At 34.5% G+C, this 15,032-nt stretch overlaps 1 pseudogene; it reads right to left on the reverse strand.

Annotated features, from left to right (window-relative positions):
* Positions 1 to 10,378: 10,378 nt before the first annotated feature.
* LOC145066048 (secreted RxLR effector protein 161 pseudogene) lies at positions 10,379 to 10,816 on the reverse strand (annotated as a pseudogene).
* Between the last annotated feature and the right edge of the window lie 4,216 nt (positions 10,817 to 15,032).

A 15,032-nucleotide genomic window follows, 5' to 3' on the forward strand; every position in this document is an offset into this window, starting at 1 on the left:
TGCTTCTCGGGTGGTGGCGAACAATGCTGCTTGCGTTGCTTAAGTGATTCTTAATCCTTTCAATTTCCATTATAACAAAAATGATAAGTATATGTAAACCCCACAATGGAAACTGTAACGCCCGTAGATCAGGGCTAGTCAATTTAGAGACGATGAGCGTCAAAAATAACTTTTTGATAGAAGATTATTTAGAATGAATAATCTTAACAAAGTTGTAGTATATGTTACAAGGATTCCGTACATATCAAGAACGCCGAAATCCGAGTTATAACGAAGAAGTGATGACCTGTCGAAGTTTCGTGACAGAACCGGCACGAAACAGCGCGACGTAAAAAGTGAATTTACGTTAGAGCGATATTTAGCCTTAGAAATCTAAATGAAAGTCATAGAATACGTTAAACCGTGAGCGTGCATAAAAAGAACGCCCAAATCTGACTTCGTATGAGGAAGTTATGATTTTTCGAAGTTTCGACTTAACGGTATGCAGCCCGAATACTTGATTTGAGACCGAGCAGTTTTTAGCCAAAACAATCTAAACGAGAATCGAAGATCTCGTTAATTGTAGTGAAACGATGAAAACATAGGCAAAAACGGACGTCAGATAAAGAAGTTATGATTTTATAACGGAGTTTTCCTATCCCGGCCTACTAAAAATAAATAATAAAAATAAAGTCAAAATTAGCCGACAGAGTCTAAACGAAAGTTGTAGAGCGTAGTCTCACCTACGCGGGGATATAAAGAACGTCGAAAACGGAGTTCGTATGAGGAAGATATGAATTTTAGAAGTTTATTAAATATTTTCGATATTTAATTTAAATATATATTAACTGATATTATCCTTGGGGGAGTCAGCGACCTTATCGTCGTTACGCCCAACGTAATTTCATATTACGCCCAACGTAATTTGAAGTTCCAGCCCCTATAAAAGGAGGTTGAGAGCAACCGAGTTCATTGCTCATTTCTACCCTTTTTCTCGCGTTTTTGCATCGTTTTTTGTGCAAGAATTATCCCGAAACCCCGGTATCATTCCCGAGCCCCGAAGCAAGTCCCGAGGCCCCGAAGATCCCGAGAAGTGCGATTCCCGAGCCGAAGCTCTGCCCGTGAGAAACCGATTTTTGTGAAGATCTTCCAGATCTACCGAAGAATACTACTTTTACAAGCCGTAGTGCTGTCCGATCATCTTCTGATCAAGTGAGTGTGTGGTTACTTTCTTCTAACGCATAAATACGAAATATTTTATACGAAATACGTGTTATGTGTATATTTTGTTGTTATATGTGTGAAGAGAAAATTCTCAAAGTTTGGTTCGAAAAAGTTCGAAGGAGGAGGGGATGAAGCGAGATGGTGTGATAAGTGCAAGAAGATACACTTAGGAAAATGTGGCGAGGAGGTTACATGTTTCAAGTGTGGAAAGACTGGGCACTACGCCAATAAATGTGCATCTAGTAAGAGAGTGTGTTATGAGTGTAATGAAAAAGGGCATATTTCGATCAATTGCCTAAAGAAGAAAGAACCAGCAAAGCCAAGGGCATTCCACATGATCCTCGACGAAGCGAATCAAGGATGAGGATTTTATATCCAATAATCAGTCATGAAGTAGCAGTGCGAATAGTAACTTGTGGTGTAGCCTATTAGAGGCATAGTATAGGGTTAACTTGAACCTTTGTGTAATCGTTTCAAGAATTAATATAAACCCTAGTTTTGATATCTATGTGATATGTATGGTTTTGATATCTATGTGATATGTATGGTTTTGATATCTAGGTGGTATCTATAGTTTTAATATCCGATGTAGTGGATGATTGTGTGATTTTGTGTAGTGACTTGGTTGACTGAGAGACAATACTTGGGACGAGTATGAGTAGGTGTGAATAGTAGTAGAGATCTATACTACTGGAAGCACAGGACTCACGTTTGGATCACGGAAAGTCACAAGGTTACCAAGAAGCTAATAATTGATTCCATTTTATTCAAGTATGTCATTACCATTGTTTCGGTAATGACTAGTAAGATGGTTGTTATTCCGACCCTAGTGGTCATATCAATTGAGTCCGACTACGATGAGAGGTCATCGGGACACGACCCATCGGTCTATTACAATAGATAAAGGAATGTATTTATCCCAGGAAGAAGAAGGAGTCCGCAATAAGGATTTATTTTGTAACTTGAAGGTTACGATTGAAAGTACAACGTAGTACGAAAAGTAGATGCAAGATTTGGGCATCGTCTGTAGTCAAGAAAGCCATAGAGTTAAACACTCTTTCGAGGAAATATAGAACTTACGGTTATTACCTAGGATGAAGAAATTACGTGTGGAATCATTATATAAGCCCTATTTCGTTGATGATTCCGGGACGTAATCATCCTAAGGGGGAGATAATTGTAACGCCCGTAGATCAGGGCTAGTCAATTTAAAGACGATGAGCGTCAAAAATGACTTTTTGATAGAAGATTATTTAGAATGAATAATCTTAACAAAGTTGTAGTATATGTTACAAGGATTCCGTACATATCAAGAACGCCGAAATCCGAGTTATAACGAAGAAGTGATGACCTGTCGAAGTTTCGTGACAGAACCGGCACGAAACAGCGCGACGTAAAAAGTGAATTTACGTTAGAGTGATATTTAGCCTTAGAAATCTAAATGAAAGTCATAGAATACGTTAAACCGTGAGCGTGCATAAAAAGAACGCCCAAATCTGACTTCGTATGAGGAAGTTATGATTTTTCGAAGTTTCGACTTAGCGGTATGCAGCCCGAATACTTGATTTGAGACCGAGCAGTTTTTAGCCGAAACAATCTAAACGAGAATCGAAGATCTCGTTAATTGTAGTGAAACGATGAAAACATAGGCAAAAACGGACGTCAGATAAAGAAGTTATGATTTTATAACGGAGTTTTCCTATCCCGGCCTACTAAAAATAAATAATAAAAATAAAGTCAAAATTAGCCGACGGAGTCTAAACGAAAGTTGTAGAGCGTAGTCTCACCTACGCGGGGATATAAAGAACGTCGAAAACGGAGTTCGTATGAGGAAGATATGAATTTTTGAAGTTTATTAAATATTTTCAATATTTAATTTAAATATATATTAACCGATATTATCCTTGGGGGAGTCCGCGACCTTATCGTCGTTACGCCCAACGTAATTTGAAGTTCCAGCCCCTATAAAAGGAGGTCGAGAGCAACCGAGTTCATTGCTCATTTCTTCCCTTTTTCTCGTGTTTTTGCATCATTTTTCGTGCAAGAATTATCCCAAAGCCCCGATATCATTCCCGAGCCCCAAAGCAAGTCCTGACGTCCCGAAGATCCCGAGAAGTGAGATTCCCGAGCCGAAGCTCTGCCTGCGAGAAGCCGATTTTTGTGAAGATCTTCCAGATCTACCGAAGAATACTACTTTTACAAGCTGTAGTGCTGTCCGATCATCTTCTGATCAAGTGAGTGTGTGGTTACTTTCTTCTAACGCATAAATACGAAGTATTTTATACGAAATACGTGTTATGTGTATATTTTGTTGTTATATGTGTGAATGCATATTCACTTTCTTCTACCGCATAGATATGAAGTATTTGCTATGAAGTACGTGCTAGGTGTTTATACAATGTTTATTTACTTGAGATAGATGTTGAAATAATGTTTTATACATGTTTTAAAAGATTTAAATTGTATATGTGTTTGCATCTACAAATATGTTGGGTAGAACATGGGTAGATGAAATAGTTGATGTGAGACGAAATAATAAGTATTTTTGAACTCAATGTGTTCATTAGGTATTTTTGAACTCTACGTGTTCACTTGGTGTTTGAACTCAATGTGTTCATTAGGTATTTTTGAACTCTACGTGTTCACTTGGTGTTTGAACTCAATGTGTTCATTAGTTATTTCTGAACTCTATATGTTCACTTGGTATTTTTAAACTCAATGTGTTCATTAAGTATTTTTGAACTAGATGTGTTCACTTGGTGTTGTTGAACTGAGTGTGTTCACTAAGTGTTTTAGAACTAAGTATTCACCAGATGTTTTGAATTAATTGTTCAGTAGGAGTGTTAGAACTAGGTGTTTGTTAAGTATGTTGAACTAAGTGTTTACCAATCGTAATTTGTGGACCTTGGCAGTGGTGGACTTTGTGTTAATTCCTTAGGTCAATCCTTAGGAATAAATGGATAAAGGATAGTTGATTCTTAGGGTAAATCCTTAAGAAATAAAGGAGATAATGGGAATGAGTATTTGGGTTGATTGTTTGATAATTCAATATAATAAATGTATTATTGTGGGTTGAAAACCCTACATGCTCACCAGGCTCCCAAGCCTGACCTACTCAGTTTTCTTTGTATTACAGGTAATGGCACAAGAGTATAAATGGGTGGACTTGACGAGAGATTTTGGATTATAGATCAGTAGTTATAAATAACTATTGTAAGGTCTATTTTATATTGTTTATGCTTTTGGTATGTATCGGAACATGACATCCCGAATATTGTTAATTAATGAAAACGCATCTCTTGATGAAATGCTTTGATAAACTTTATTTTATCATATTTTGTTTTGGGAACAAATTCCGCAACTCTTTTAAATTAAAAGGATTTACTCTGAAATTATTTTAAAAGCATAAATGAAACCGGTCTTTTCTGGCCGTGATTTTGGGGATGTCACAGAAACTCAGAAAGAAGGGCTAGAAGAGCATCCATAGGAAGAAGAGGACGGAAGAGTAGTGCATCCGTGTCTACTCACTTCGGTGGGATTCCAAGGTGAAAAGGGATCAATCCAATTATAGTTGTCAGCTAGATAGACGAAACGAGGGTTCGGGTGGGGGCTGAATAAAGAAGACGAATAGAATAGAATTCATGTTAATGCTAAGAGAAGAGTGGAATAAGTTTACATTTTACTCTTTGCACTTGAGACTGCTTTGAAGAAGATAAGATGAAAGGGGTGTATGGTGAATTTATCTCATAGAATGACCAATGGGTTGAATGTGGAACCATGTCTAGGTCTTCCCGCAAATTTGACTTATAAGCGGGTCATATTCTCTTTTAAAATATCTTATTTCATCTATAATTAGTGACCAAAACTTTTATTTTCCTCACTTTTTGTCATAACGCAGACATTTTTAATTTTCCTATCTAGAATATAAACAATTTAAGTTGAACATTGACTTATTGTGTAGGTACTTCGATCATCTAAGAATGTCATATGTTTATGACAGAAAACATATAGCAACCAAACGTGGATATGAGGTAACTATTGTTTTACTATACAATATGTGTGGACCTAAACCATATTTTTATACGTTTATGACCAAGGTTTTTATTATGATTTTTGGACTAAAAATAGCATTTTATAGCATCTTACTTTATAGAAAAATAGCTTTTTTATTGCAGCCTACTAGAAAAAGCATTATACTTTATTTTTTACTGTTCTTGGACTGTAAAACACAATTACTTTTTCATGTTCAAACACCATGAACACTTGCTTTTGAGCTATTGGCAGACTTTGAATCATCGAGATTTCTATCAGGTAGATACTTTTTTATTACTACTTTAAATTACTGGTTTTACTTTTTTTTTATTACTCCTTAAAAATCATGGTTTTAGTACTCCTTTGAAATCATATTTTTAAGGGGGACCGATAAAGCAACCAACACTCGTTAAGGGAACCGGGGGCAAAAATGTCAACAACCCAAATTCAAGATACCCCCAATTGAAGATTTATTAATATTTTTAATATGTTTATTATTTGACGATGTGGTTTTTGAATATATTATTGGAAAAAACTTGGCAGGTCTTAATCTGTTTAAAATTTATAATTTAAACAATTTTAAAGAAATTATCTTTGGATCTTATTTGTGTTTGTTAGTTTTTTCATTTGAAATGGCCAGCTTTGACCTAAAAAGACTTTTAAAAAAGAAGAGATTTTGACTTTGACTTTTGAGGTCAAAGAAGAACCCTTAATTTTTATTTGATATATTATCCAACACATCCGTTTTAGTTGTTATTGCATTCTATCTTCAATCTTCTTATTGTTACATGTACATTCATTATTACGTGTATTTTCATTACAAAATTACCCTTTCTATATATATCAAGCATTAAAAGAGACTTATTTTTCAAATGCATCATTTTTTTACATCTTAATATTTTTAAATGAATCATTTACCTTTAGATCCGTACAATATTGTTAATGTAATTTGATTAAAATGAACAAAATCTTTTTTTTCTGAACGGTTTGTTAAAACTTAATTTTGTTGCTTTAATGTTTTAAATAATATTTTAAACAAAACATATATCTTATTAATTTAATGAAAATTTATAAATCTTTGATTTTTTATTGTCATTTTTAATTATCAATATTATTTTTCTTTCTAGAATCCTACAATTAATGACATTCTTATTGATATCTAATATGTTGCATTGTGCAATAAGAAAAATGACTAATTTTATTTGAAATTGAAGAACATCGTTGAAGAAGTATTTGAAGATAAAAGTTTGGAATCAACATTTAATCATTCAATTTCTTTGTGCAATATGTAAAATTTTGAAATTTTATTTGATTGTTTCCACATGAAGGCCTATTGGTGTTGCTAAAGGTTAACCCAAAGAGATGAAGTCAGTTATTAAAATGATTGGGTTGCTGTTAGAAAGATAACTAGAAGTACATCGCTATATTGGAATGGTCAACTAATGTTTGTTACCATTTTTCTAATTTCAAGTACAGATTAGAATCGCTTGCTGAAAGACAGGAGAAGCAAAGTTTTAATCTCATCATAATGGTTGTGTTTTATTTTGCTGCTATTGTTCACACTGCTGTTGACAAATGTATTATTAATTTTAAGATGTATTAAAGTTATTTTATGTTGTCCCGTGTAGTACACGGGTTATAACCTAGTTATATATAAAATCCCTTTTATTCTCATGGCTATTAGATCAAATTTACCCGCTTGCAACAACGCTATGTACCTTGTCTTTCGATCGACACAACGTGTACTAATGTTCCCCCTTCGCATGGTTTTCCAACCCTCTCCACCGTTTCAATAAAACAATGCATCGCAAAAATCATGTGTTTCTGGTGCCTCCTTCGGGCGCTTTTACAAGCTTCAAGGACGACACGACATTGGAACGACGCTTGTATGCACTTCCCGCTTCCAAAAAAACGACGCATCGAATCGGTACGACATCTCATACACTTCTTGAAGACAAAAGGTGGTATATATATATACACCCTATTCTCTCCATTCAACATGAGTCTGTTTCAATTACTATTCAGTTCGCCATACTTTTTCTCTCTTCATCATCATCTATCATCGTTAACGTGTTTTTTTTAGGGTATTAATGGAGATGCACGAAAGCGGGAGCAGTTAATGCCCTAATATGAAGAAAAACCAGACATATAGTCGACAAAAAAAGCCCTAATTTTCCAAACAGAGTAAATTCTCAAATTTGATGAGCGCAAAAAGGTTTTATTCTTCTTTTCTCTGGGATTCTTCAAAGAGGTTAGATTTCATTACCTTCTCAAGTCAATTGTAGTTTACCACTGTAATCTTACTTTTATCTACTAGCATCATTAATTGTTAAAGAAAATAACTTTACATATGTTCTGTTTAGATTCACTATTAATGTTGCGTGTAATAGTAATTACATCTACCAATAATATATGCTTCATATCTTCATACATATGTTTATCTATAAGTTTGTAATATATGGGATATGATGTCTTCTGGATCAATTAAATCTACCAACCATTAATAATCAATCTACAAATAAACCCAAGTGACAATGAAAAAATCACTTTCAATTATAAGGTCAAAATGTCAATTTACATACATTTTCATTCGAAATACATGTACTTATCATTAGGTTCTGAGTTTGAACTACCCCGTTTTTGAATCAAATATGTTGATCATTTTGATGAACTTTGGTGGAATTTTCTATAGAAATTGATAAAAACGAATACAAATTGACAATTGACATGTTGATTTGGCTTAATTTTTGATTCACTTCCAACTTTTATATGATTAGTTGATCTCAAATTTGATATTTGAGATTCCAAAAGAAAGATGTAAAATTGGTTTACAGATCAAATAAACCATTCCATTCTAATAACCAACCAAAGGTGTTTACCTTGATTCTGCTATATGTATATGCATGTAATGTCCAACATAACTATCTAGGCTTGACTGTAATGTCCAACATCTAAATACTTTTGTTTTGTTCTTCTTGTGATACTTGTTCTACTATATGTATATGCATGTATGTATACTTTTTATAAAAATATTAATATATTTTAAAAGTATAATTCTTGGTCAGAGTGTTTTTATCCCATTGTATTTATAGTTGTATATCTTTATAGATTGATATACTTAGTTCGCTATAAACAATGCTCTGATACAAATCTGTCACACCCCCAAACTGGAATCGCGGAAACGATCGGGGGCGGAGGACGTCATGTACATTATCACATCAATTGTATAATAGTAATCCAAGCAACAACAACCATTATATTGATAACATAGTATTTACATTGTATTCAAAACATCACTTGTTTAACATTAATACTATAGCAAAAGATAAGACGAGATGCTACTATGCTCCGTCTTCGTAACGTCTGAGAGTGTACCTATCTACTAACTTTCCTGAGAATATAAGTGGTTTGAAAAAGTGTCAACATTTAAGTTGGTGAGTTCATAAGTATTTTATTGGAAAATATATGTTCTTTGTTATTTAAAACATTAATGTATTCTTATAGAAAATCCAATATTTTCTTAGTAAACAAGTTATAGTCTTAATACTTTAAGACCAAAAAGTATAAGTTTCTTATGTTTAAAATCTATGGCTCGAAGTTCTAACTCATGTAATTGGAATGACTCATATTGTTACCTCCTATGATTGCTTAATGTATAAAAATTATATATGATTAAAATCGAACGCACAGTCGATTGGGTGATTTTACCCTAAGCCCACAGCCAAACAAGGAACAAGCAGAAAGGCGGAAATCACAAATTCCACTGCTTATCGGATCCTTATTATAGATAATCTTTGTTGGGGAAAAACAAAAATAGGGTTATTAGAAATCTGGATTACAAACAGGAATCGTGTAAACACTTTCCTTGTTTGATATTTCGACCCTATATGCCTTGGGTATCACGAAATCCAAACTTAGGATAATTCCTGATGCATAAATTCTGATTATAGGCACAAAAATCATAATCAATTGAAGAAGATGAATCAAGAAGTGTTTCCCGGTTTTTCTGTGTTTCAATGAAGTCGTTTTCCCGGAATTTATCCACTCAACGGATAACGAGATCAGTTGACATCTTTCAAGAATAACATATTAGTCCTTCAGTTTGTATCTTTCAAAATTGATAGATTAGTCCTTGTTTAGTAAATACAAGTGTGCACCTTCGACCCCCGACTTGACACGGTAGATTAGGGTTCAGTACTAACAATGTTTAGTAAATACAAGTGTGCACTCCGGCACCTCCTAACTTATATTATAACTAAAAACATTGTTCTTGAAACACTAGTTAAATCCATTACACTAAAATATATTTGGTGATAAAATCACCAATAATCCTCCCCTATTTTAGTGTAATCCTTGAATTAACAAACTTAAATAAAAAAGAAACGAAACTAATGCATAAATGAAAATATCAATACGATTGAATTTTCATGTTAGTATATTACACATTTCAAACATTTGATAAATCAAGGTATCTTAAAGATTGAACCCATCAACTCGTTTGAATATCTGAAGATAATATACACATTAGTTTAACAATCATCTAAAACAAAATAACTTGACACTAATTATAAAGTCGTGTGTCCCAATCCATTCTTGATCGTATAAAAGCCAAGTCCCAAGCTCTTTGAAGTACGGCTATACTTCACGATCATATAGGTGATTCTTTTATTCATGTAACTGTATACATTTTATCAAAAGAATCATTAAGAAATCAAATTCATCATGGTCTATATAAGTTCAAACACACGTACCTTGGGATGTTTTAATGTGTGTTTCAATTCATATAAATAAGCTTTCCTCATTGAATTCAACCTCTAGCATTGTATTAGAGGGGAATTGGGTGTCTCATTCATAAGAATTTATAAGGACTTTAAGCCCATCCCTATAACAGACTTGTGCACTAAGTCTCGTGCCAAACTCTTAGTGAGATGGTCCGCCAAATTTTGATGTGATTTTACAAACTCAATAGAAATCACACCATCCATGATTAAATTTCTAATCATCCCATGTCTAACATCAATATGTCTCGATTTGCCATTATAAACTTGACTATAAGCTTTACTTAAAGTATAAACACTATCACAACGGATAAATAATGGTGAAATCGGTTTCCTCCACAATGGAATCTCATAAATCAAATTCTTTAACCATTCGCTTCCTTGCTTGCAGCAGCCAAAACAATAAACTCAGATTCCATTGTTGAACTTGTTATACAAGATTGCTTTTTAGATGACCATGAGATAGCACCTCCACCAAGTAAGAATACCCAAACTGTTGCAGAAGAATGATCTTCTCTATTGGATATCCAACTTGCATCAAAATATCCTTCCAAGACCGAAGGAAATCCTGAATAACACAAACAATAATCTTTGGTTCCTTTCAAATACTTGAAGACACGGTGAACCGCTTGCCAATGTTGAGTATTAGGATTATGAGTAAATCTACTCAATCTTCCCACTGCGAAAGCTATATCTGGACGAGTGCTAGTCATAGCATACATCAAAGAGCCAATAGCTTGCGAGTACTCCAGTTGAGAAACTGATCTGCCTCTATTAGGCATCAACTTCATGCTTAAATCCATAGGGGTACTAACGGGTGTACAATCACTGTAATTGAACCGTTCGAGAATTTTCTCAATTTAATGTGACTGTGTAATAGCAAGTCCCTTGTTCACCCGTTTAATCCTTACTCCAAGGATTACATCCGCCTCCCCCATATCTTTCATGGAAAACTTTGAAGATAACAAATTCTTAATTGCATTAACTTGATTTTGATCTGTGCCAAAAATCAACATATCATCTACATACAAGCAAATGATCACACCAGATCCAGATGAATCAAAACGGCTATACACACATTTGTTAGATTGGTTTAAAGAAAAACCATTAGACAAAATAACTTCGTCAAACTTCAAATGCCATTGTTTTGGAGCTTGTTTAAGTCCATACAATGATTTCACAAGTCTACACACTTTTTGAACATTTCCAGACAAAACAAAACCTTCTGGTTGTTTCATATAAACTTCCTCATCAAGATCACCATTCAAAAAGGTTGTTTTAACATCCATTTGATGAATTACTATATTGTGAATAGCTGCCAAAGCTAGCAACAATCTAATGATAGAAATTTGTGGTACCGGTGCATACGTATCAAAATAATCGATACCGGCCTTTTGTCTAAAACCTTGTATGACCAGACGAGCCTTGAATTTATCAATGGTTCCATCTACCTTTATTTTCTTCTTGAAAATCCATTTACATCCCAAAGGTTTAGAACCAGAAGGTACATTAGATAACACCCAAACATTGTTCTCCATAATGGATGACATTTCTTCATCAACCGCTTCTTACCAAAATGCAACATCTCAAGACTCCATAGCTTCCTTAAAAGTCTTTGGATCGGTCTCAAGATGAGAGGAATATGAGTATTGGTTCTCCACTTTATCCCTCGATCCTTCAACCAGAAATAGTTGAAAATCCTCGCCAAAATTTTCCGCGACTCGACCTCGTTTGCTTTTACGAAGTTGTTGTGTTTATGGAATTGAAACAACTTCCTTAGCATCTGATTTAGACACCTCACTTGTGATTGGAATCAGATCCTTTGGTCTTTGAATTGAAGAATACTGCAGCTCATCAAAAATCGCATCTCGCGATTCTATGATGGTATGAACAGAATATGCCTCATTAGGTTCTATAACATAAAACCTATAAGCTTTGGAATGTTCTGCATATCCAATAAATATGCAGTCAATTCCTATTTCACCCAAATTTTTCTTTTTAGGTTCGGGTAATTTCACAACTGCTCGACATCCCTAAATTCGAAAATAACTCAAATTTGGTGCTTTCTTGTGCCAAAGTTCATAAGGAGTAACTTTGTTTCGTTTATTAGGAACCCAGTTTAGCACATAATTAGTTGTGAGCATAGCTTCACCCCAAAAGCCTTCACTTCAACCCGAAAAAGAAAGCATCGAATTTACCATTTCTTTTAAAACTAGATTTTTCCATTTAGCAATACCATTTTGTTGTGGATTGTAAGGAGCTGTGGTTTCATGAATGATTCCAACCGATTGAAAGTATTCAAAATCCATGTACTCTCCTCCCCTATCCGTCCTAAGATATTTTATCGAAAAACCCAACTGTAATTCGACTTCGGTTTTATATACTTTAAACTTTTCCAAAGCCTCATTTTTGGAATGTAACAAGTTCACATAACAAAACCGACTTGAATAATCAATAAAAGTAACAATGTACTCTTTATTTCCCAAGGAAGGTGTAGCATGGAAATCACATAGATCACTATGAATCAATTCCAACACTTCTGTTTTTCTATTAACATTTGAAAACGGTTGTTTTGTGATTTTAGTTAACATACAAGTTTTGCATTTTTCAGAATTAATCCGGATTTTAACATTTCAATCATTCTCTTAACATGAACATGTCCTAATCTATTATGCAATAATATAGTATTATCAAGATTAGATGCAGAAGTCATACAAGTAGTTTTGACATGTGATGCACAACTTATAATATTTAACTTAAAAACACGATCAAAATAATAACCAAATCCCAAAAATATTCCACACTTAGACAACACATACTTGTTTGACTCGATAACTTGTTTATAACCCATATAATTCAACAAACCACTAGACACAAGGTTCTTTTGAACCTTTGGTACATACAATACATCAAACAAACTAATTGTTTTTCCAGAAGTAAATGTAATACTAACAACACCAGTTCCTAAAATTGGCTTTGATCCTTCATCCGCCATGTGTAAGACATAACCTTTATTTACTAGGTTCAACTTCGTGAACCACCGTTCATCATTACACACGTGATGTGTAGAATAGGTATCAAGCCACCAAGAATCTGTATCAACCCCCTGTACAAAAGAAACTTCTGTATTTAGTAGCATGACATTAAATACTGAACTTACAAGATCAATAGTAATTAGACCTTTGGTTGCAGATTGATCATGAGATCCACTGCCACCACCAACATCTTTTCCACTACCACTTGCACCTTTGTTTCCAAGTTTCACCCGACAGTCACGTTTCATATGCCCTTTCAGATGGCATCTCCAACACACAAGTTCCTTGGAATCCTTGTGTTATTGTTGGAATTTTTGTTGTTACCCTCATACTTACGTTTTTTACCCTTGCCCTTGTGATTAGAATTGTCTTCTTTATCACAATCAACCATATGAACTTGGGGCTATCCAAATTCAGATTTGCCCTTTCCAGTTCCTTTATCATTCTCTTGATCACAAAGTCCTTCTTCGATTTTCAAATGACTCCCAAGTTGAATCAAACTTATCTCTTCCTTTCTATGTTTCAGATGGTGCTTGAAATCTTTTCATGAGGGTGGAAGTTTATCAATCACACTTGAAACAGCAAAGGATTCATCCATGGACATGTTGTGTTGTTTGAATTGACCATAAATTCGTAGGATTTCATTATATTGTTCCATTACAGATCGAGAATCAACCATTTTATAATTGTTGAAATCAGAAACAATGAACTTTTTACTTGAAGCATCTTCTGCAATATATTTTGCTTTAAGTGTGTTCCATAATTCACTTGCAGTTTCAATATTTTGATGAGTGTCAAAGAGGGAATCACACATACCATTCAGAATGTGACCAAGGCAGATGTAGTTGTCATTCTCCCATTTTCTTCTCCTTCTGATCTGTTCCAGACTTGCATCTTCAACCTCTTCTGGTTTTGGAGTAGAAGGAACATACACAACCTTAAAAGTGGTCAACCAGAAGTGCATCTTCTTTTGCCAACGTCTGAAATCTTGGCCCTGAAATTTCTCCAATTTGCCAAACGAAGTATTCATGTCTTTCAGTGAATTGCCAGCCATCTTTTCCAGAAAACGAAAATATCAAACAAGATTGTTAGGGAAAAACGAAAATAGGGTTATTGAAATCTGGATTACAAACAGGAATCGTGTAAACACTTTCCTTGTTTGATATTTCGACCCTATATGTCTTGGGTATCACGAAATCCAAACTTAGGATAATTCCTGATGCAGCAATTCTGATTATAGGTACAAAAATCAGAATCAATTGAAGAAGATGAATCAAGAAGCGTTTCCCGGTTTTTCTGTGTTTAAATGAAGTCGTTTTCCCGGAATTTATCCACTCAATGGATAACGAGATCAGTTGACATCTTTCAAGAATAACATATTAGTCCTTGAGTTTGTATCTTTCAATGAAGTCATTTTCCCGTGCTTTCAGTAGTACGGGCCCAATAATACCTTCCACACTTATCCATACTTTCCTCCGAAATCATCCCAAATCCTTAAGTCACCTACTTCCTTGATGTACTGAATGTCTGCTAAACAGCAGCACAATAGCCACCGATGCATCTCCTATGTGACAATAGTCAAATTCGGGTCAAGTCAAAGCCGGACAAAGTCAACGAGTCAAACCGGTCAACTCTATTAAAACTTGTATATTAGGGTTTGCATTATGTAATTTCTGTATAACTCACTATCTTAATGAGAAAACATCACTTGGAAAGTTCGTGTGTTTAAATTTCTTTAACCTTAGTGCTAAACAATGAACAAGAACCATAAAACAATGTTGCATACTCATAGGGAGCGTGTAAGATCCTAAAACATGGCATAACGGGGCTTACGGACCTTGCATTGCGAAGCCGGACACTCACATTCGTCACACACGAAACCGCTCTCAATCGTTTTCACTCTATCTCTTCTTATCGAGAATCTCTCCCAAATCTCTCTAAGTATGTGAAATCTCTCCCAAATATCTCTCTGTATGTGAAATCT

The sequence above is a fragment of the Lactuca serriola genome, chromosome 1 (assembly GCF_051521515.1).
Source record: "Lactuca serriola cultivar US96UC23 chromosome 1, Lser_US96UC23_V15, whole genome shotgun sequence".
Lineage (NCBI taxonomy): Eukaryota > Viridiplantae > Streptophyta > Magnoliopsida > Asterales > Asteraceae > Lactuca > Lactuca serriola.